The following is a 7500-nucleotide window of genomic DNA, read 5'->3' as shown; positions in this document are numbered from 1 at the left end:
GAGAGGAATGAAGGAACTGGTGGTGAGAGAGAGAGAGAGAGAGAGAGAGAGAGAGAGAGAGGCAGGGAGGAGAAGGAGGAAAAAAGATGGGGAAAACATAGGCGACATTACGGTGTTGCAGCCCTGCATCTGACCATGCACATAGCCTCACCTCCCTGCACACATAACCACGCACATAACGGCCCTCACCACCCCCCCTCTTTTCTTTTAAAGGTGGGCGTAAGGAGAACGCCGTGAGGACACATAACCTGGGCCCTTCATATTTCTTGCTTAGCTCGCATTGAAATCTTTGGATTTTTTTTTTTACTTTATTTTCAAAAAACCTACTAAGACACAGCATTCTACCTGTCAAAGGGCACCGGTTCACTGTAAGACACATAACTATGTGAAATTTCATAACTCTGTAGTGAATATTTTCTGAGTTCTGGCCCACTAAACGAAATCTCTACACCCGGCCGGCCGCCCTACCGCCCATTTCTACGCGGGCACCTATTGAACCCAGTGATAACAACACCCTCTTCTGACTTTCTCAGGTGGAAGGTAAAAAAAGAGAATTCTAAGATAGACAGACGAACAAAAGTGTTCATATTACTTTTAATATTAATCATACTAACAATAGTAAGAAGTAGAATGAGAAATAATAATAACAATAATGATAATAATAATAATAATAATAATAATTTACGTAATCTAAGAAAGAAAAACGACCTGCTCTTTTATACGCTGTTTCTTGTTATTCATGAGACGATGGCAAATGGGAGATAATTGTAATCGTAGTAGTTGTGGTGGTGGTGGTGGTGGTGGTGGTTGCTGTAATAATATAGTAATAGTAGGTGTAGTAACAATCGGATTAGTATTAGTCGTAGTAGTAGCAGTGGGTTTACTATCGATGATCGTAATAAAAAGAATATTACTACTACTACTGCTCTTATTATAATTATTATTATTATTATTATTATTATTATTATTATTTCAGTGTTGATGATTATGATGGTAATGATGATGGTGATGGTAATTACAGCGGTACTATACCAGGGTAACGACTAATCATACCCTTATCCCATTGTCGGACAGGTGTTTCTCTAATGAATTAAAATGCTCACCTCCAGCCAGAATTAAGTACTTAAATGACGCCGTAACTTATGAAGAGTTCGGGAAACAGTTAATAAGACCCCCAAAGTAAATAGAACCAAAGAAAACCACAAAACAGTAAAAATATAGAGAAAACCACAAAAACAACAGAGAAAAAACACAAAATAACATTAGCCAGAAAATTTAAACAAAGCAGAAAAAACATGAGTACAAGAAAAAACACCACCACAACCAGGACCCCCACAAAACAATCAGAGAACCACAAAACAATCACAATACCACGACTTACAAAAGCTAACAAATTCACAAAACCCAGTCTTCTCACACCCACTACAATTCACATTACCCAGCAAATACCAACCCTCCCCCCCAGCCATCATCCCCCCCCCCGGTACCGCCCCCAGCCCAGGTGAGCCAGGTAAAGTAATATTAGTTTGCTCGGTGTATAATTACCTGCTTCTCCTAGGGTGCTTTTGGGCCCGATAATGTTAATGCGGCGGGGCGGGGCTGGGATGGGGTGGGGCAGGTGTAGGGATAGGTAAAGGTGTGATATGGTGGTATAGTGGGGTGGGGATACGTAGGGATGGATGTGTGGCTGGGATGGAGATGACATAGGGCAGGGATTGGGTCTGGCATGATAGGGTGGGGGTAAGGAAGGACAGAGGTGTGGCGGAGGTGGGACGTGTGTGTGTGTGTGTGTGTGTGTGTGTGATACTCCTGTTGCCCAAGAATGAAGTGCTTGAAATACAGTGAAAGCAGGTTGCAATACGAGAACACAGTCTTTCATTCAAAATACGGGAGCGTGCAGGATGTCTGAAGAACACCTGAGAAATACAGTATGGAAAGTGACTCTAGCGGTTCTCACAAGATCCTGAAGCATTATTTACGAGTTGCCCATCATTGTTGTTGTTTTGTTGTTGTGGTGGTGGTGGTGGTAGTAGTAGTGGGGGTGGGGGTGATAGTGGCCAAGGCTCTTGTAAACGTGAACCCGATGGACTGAAGGCTGGTATTGATCATATTGATGGTAAAGGAATGAGTAGGTTTGTCAGTGTGTGCAGTGTTTGTGGTTCACGTCAGATGTATGTGGCAAATTTTAAAATGAATGATACGTGATCTTTGGGAACGTCGCGTCAGTTAGTACGAGAGAGAGAGAGAGAGAGACTGGAGGATGAGAGAGAGGTCTGACTTTGACTGATCCCTGGGAAGACTCACACTTGCGGTCTCTCTCTCTCTCTCTCTCTCTCTCTCTCTCTCTCTCTCTCTCTCTGTCAGTCTTTCCCTTCTCCTCCTCCCTCCCACTACCTTTTCTCCCTCCCCTCGTCCATCCATCCCTCCATCTCTCCTTCATCCCTCCCACCCTCCAGCTGTTTCCCTCCCACCACCAACACGACCTCCCTCTCACTCTAGACAAATAAAATCAACCACACTATCTCTCTCTCCCTCTCTCTCTCTCTCTCTCTCTCTCTCTCTCTCTCTCTCTCTCTGTATATATATATGTCTGATTGTGGGACTATCTCCGGCCTTGTCTATATATCAACAGTTCTATTGATCCTTCTGTAACTGTCTATGTTCTTGTCTGTCTGTCTCGGCGCGTTTTTCCTTTCCTCATCATTTTTCGCTCCATCCTTTCCTCCCATCCTGTCTCTCCCTCTTTCCTTCTCTCCTTCCCGACCTCGCTCCTTCAATTTCTCCATCCTGTCTCTCTCTCTCTCTCTCTCTCTCTCTCTCTCTCTCTCTCTCTCTCTCTCTCTCTCTCTCTCTCTCTCTCTCTCTCTTTCCCTCCCTCCCTCCCTCCATCATTGACTATGCTAAGATGCGTTTCAAATCCCCCCTCGAAAAATCGCTAAGAACTCTACTCAGATGTTGAAAAAAAGAATGTTATGATAAAAAGAATAGAAGTGATGGTCATTTAAGTCCCCCCTCCCCCTCCGCTCAACCGTTTTCTTTTTCTGTTTTCTGTGCGTCTTTCCCTTCCACTTTTATGTTCTCTCTCTCTCTCTCTCTCTCTCTCTCTCTCTCTCTCTCTCTCTCTCTCTCTCTCTCTTCCTATTTTTCTTTCCCTCCCTCTCTCCCTCCCTTCTGTCTTCAGAATAATGATATGTTGATGGCCCCATTCTGTATCCTCCCTACCCCCAAAGAGTGACCCCTGACCCCTGAGTGACCCCCTATCCCCTGAGTGACCCCTGACCCCTGAGTGACCCCTGACCCCCTGAGTGACCCCTGACCCCCTGAGTGACCCCTGACCCCTGAGTGACCCCTGACCCTTGAATGACCCCTAACCCCTGAGTGACCCCTAACGCCTAAGTGACCCCTAACCCCTGAGTGACCCCTAACCCCTGAGTGACCCCTAACCCCTGAGTGACCCCAGACCCCCTGAGTGACCCCTGACCCCCTGAGCGACCCCTAACCCCTGAGTGACCCCTGACCCCCTGAGTGACCCCTGACCCGTGAGTGACCCCTGACCCGTGAGTGAACCCTAACCCCTGAGTGACCCATAACCCCTGAGTGACCCCAAACCCCTGAGTGACCCCTGAGTAATCCCTACGTGACCCCTGACCCCTGAGTTACCCCAAACCCCTGAGTGACCCCTGACCCCTGAGTGACCCCTGACCCATGAGTGACCCCTAACCCCTGAGTGATCTGAAAGTGACCCCCTGATTGACCCCCTCATTCCCCCTGAGTGACCTATGACCACCTGATTGGCCTTCTGAATGACCTGTTACCCTCGGAGTGACCCCTGACCCCTAAGTGGAAAGAGAGAGAGAGAGAGAGAGAGAGAGAGAGAGAGAGAGAGATTTACATAGATTCACAGACCACATTTCGTATGGTTCTTTGTAAGTGGTCTGATCGTGAAGTTAATAGGAAGACTTAATCTATAGTTAATATTGTTTGAGTTTAAGAACGGAGAGAGAGAGGGAGAGAGAGAGAGAGAGAGAGAGAGAGAGAGAGAGAGAGAGAGAGAGAGAGAGAGAGAGAGAGAGAGAGAGAGCAGGGGAGGAGGGTTATTGAAATGGGGTAAAGTGTGGCATCATATTGATTATTTTATTGTCTGGTAACTTTGTGGCCACGGAAAGAGAGAGAGAGAGAGAGAGAGAGAGAACGGCGGTCAGTGGGATAGATGGATTTCAGTGGGATAGATAGATTCTGTGGATAGTGGATTAGGGAAGCAGAAGAGAAGAGGGAAAGAGAGCGATCAGAAAACGGAAAACTGTAGACTAACCAGGAGAGAGAGAGAGAGAGAGAGAGAGAGATGCAAAGCAGGTCTGTCTGGTAGTGGCACTTATGGTCTAAGAGGTCACCCCCCTCCATCACCTCTCTCTCTCTCTCTCTCTCTCTCTCTCTCTCTCTCTCTTAGTTACATTCATTTTTCTGTTCATCTCCATTCCTGCCCATTGCTTTCCCTTGTACATCTAGTTTTCTTTAATTCTCACATGTTTTCCACATTTTTTTTTTTTTCACTCCTGTCATCCCGTCTACGCAGCATTTTTATATTCCTTTTTTTCTCTCTCTTTTAGTTTGTCTTCTCTCCTAGTCTTAATTGTCGCCATATTTTTCACCTCCATTTCTCCAGCCTCTTATCTGAACTTTTATCATCACCTCTTTCTGTTCATTTCCGTTTTTCGAATTGTCTTGTTTTTTTTGTTTTTTTTTTTCTATCTTGACACGTTTCTTTATTCCTCTTTCTTATCTTTTATTACTGTCATTCTCTATTTTGTTTTCCTTTTCTTCTCTTCATTCAGCCTTTCTTCTTTCCCTGCCATTATTCCGAGCAAAGGTCCCTCATACATAAAGCCAGGAAAACCTAGACACAATCCATAATTCAGTACCCGGCAACTGTAGTAGTGTCGCTCACCGTTCATAGATGGCGGTAGCAGGTTCTTCTCTTCTGCCAAAGTAGTCAAGGAGTTTGGACCCTGAGAATGCGCTTCAACTTGCTTCTCTCGCCCTTATCTTGCCGTAAAAGCCTCGTTAAAGGTTATCTACGACATCATTACGTTATATATGAGGTTGGTGAAGGGTTTTAGGCGAAACTTGAACTGAGAATGGGGTTATGATTATAAGGAGTGTTTAGGAGTGACAAAGTTGCTTCATGTGATTACTTAACCCATTTCTTATTGTCTGATGTTATTTGTGTATCTTGATAATCAGAGTTGCATTTTATGTTTCTTGACTCTTTATTACATTCTCTTTGTGTGAGTCACTGCCTGTATACATTATATGTGCGGCATGTATTTGTACAGAGAGAGAGAGAGAGAGAGATAAAAGTAAGAAGGAAGATTAAGGGGGGTATACTGTAACCAAAAAAGACACCTCCCTCTCCACCTCTCTCTTCCTTACCCTTCCCTTGCTAAATCCCTCTCTTCTCAAATCCCCCCTCCCTCCCACAGCCGACCCTTTCAGTCAAACTCCGCCTTCCCTCTCCCCCCTGCTTAAACTGCCCCCACAATATATTATGGGGGGCGTTTGCATATTTTTCTACAGTCTCCCCTTCCCCCCATCATTTTCTCTCCCCCAAACTGATCTCTCTGCCATTTTTTAGTTTCTCTCTTTTCTTTGCCCATCTTTATTCATTTTTCTTTTTCTCTTTATTCTTTCTCTATTCAGTCTCTTTTTCTCTTACCTCCTTCTTTTCCTATTTCTTTTCCTCGTCCTCGTATTTCTCCTCACAAGCATCATCAACATCATCGTCATTGCCATCATCATCGTCGTCATCATTATTGTCATATCCTCGTACGTCTGTGTGTGTGTGTGTGTGTGTGTGTGTGTGTGTGTGTGTGTGTGTGTGTGTGTGTGTGTGTGTGTGTGTGTGTGTGTGTGTGTTGTTTTTGTTACTGTTCTCGTTGTTAGGCAGTTTGGATGTTAATAACAAAGGTAACTCTTAGCGTTGTACCATGAGTAAATAATATTATTGTTTTTATTATTATTATTGATGTTTTGTTGCTAGCTTCCTTATGTGCTTCTGCTATTGTTGTGGTTGTTGTTGCTTGTATTCTTATTATATGCATTATTACTGTAGTGATTGCAGTTATAAGAATCATACTTTTACTGTTACTGTTATCATTATTATTATTGTCATTAAATTATTGATCCGCCTCAGTAATTGAAGTAAATATATTGTAACAGTTATATCAGTCCATTTTGTTAATCTGTGTATACCTAATATCTATATGTTGCAAGTCATGTACACTAGAAATTCATGTATACTTCTCTCTTCTTGCAGGTATGTACTGCGGGGTCTGGCAGTGTGTATGTATGTATGAATTCCAAGTTTCATGTACACCTTCTTCAGTCATCCATACGTGTAGGATTTTTATGTATGCTTAGGTTACACTATTCCATATATACAAATTTCTCTGTGTTTTTATATATTTGTCTCTTTCCCTAGTTGCCAAATCTGCCCTTTTTCTCCACCCTCTCCTCCCCACCTTCTCCCCACTCCCACCCCTGTCCTTCCTACCTTAACCCAACTCCCTCACCCATATCCCCTCCCCTACCCTCTCCCTCACCCCCCCACCCTGACCCCAGACTAACCTCCTTCACCCCTACCGTTGTCTTCCTCATACACCTCCCCTTACCGCACCCCCATCCCCACCCCCAACCTTGCCCCCATCATCACCCTCATCCCCACAACTATCCTCACTGCCACCCTCACTCTTAATACCTCAAATCCACTCTCACTTCACACTTAGCCCCACAACCTCACTCTTATTCCAACTTTTATTCATTCTTCTCTTACCAGCCCTACCTCCACTTCTGTCCTGTCCCTTTCCTTTCCAATTCACTCATACTTTCTTCACTTTCTTGTCTCCCTCCCTCCCTCCCACGCCTTCCCATTCTTTACCTCCCCTTTCCTTCTGTCACGCCCCTCCCTGCCTCCTCCCTCTCCCCTGTCCTTCTCTCTGTTATTTTCCTTCGCCATCCCTTCTCCCTCCCTCCTTTCCTCCCTCTCTGTCTCTCTTCCCTGTCATTCCCATCTCCTATCTCTTGTTCTCACTTGACTCTTTTGCTCCTCCCATTAACACCTTCTTCCCCCCCCCTCTCTCTCTCTCACACACACACACACACACACACACACACACACACACACACACACACACACACACACACACACACACACACTTCCCTCACCCCCATCCTCAGTCTCATGCCCCCTTCTTATCTCCCCCTTCTTCTCCCCATTCACACTTCCTTACCCCTCCCCCCTTTTCTCCCTCCTTCGCTCCCAATCACGCCATCAGTAACTCTCCATAAAAAGAATAAACATAATAAATCCTGAGTTTCTGCCTAAAGTTAATGTTGGCCCTAAATCCGTGTTATTGTGCGGCGCTATCACTGCCAGAGGTCATAAAGCCTGCCTGTCTGTCTGTCGCACCCTTACAGTTTCACGGGGAGGGGGGGGGTAGAGAC

The sequence above is a fragment of the Coenobita brevimanus genome, chromosome 57, assembly GCF_032717465.1.
Source record: "Coenobita brevimanus isolate Jiangsu-jjx chromosome 57, ASM3271746v2, whole genome shotgun sequence".
Classification (NCBI taxonomy): domain Eukaryota; kingdom Metazoa; phylum Arthropoda; class Malacostraca; order Decapoda; family Coenobitidae; genus Coenobita; species Coenobita brevimanus.
Note: the sequence above shows the minus strand (reverse complement) of the source record.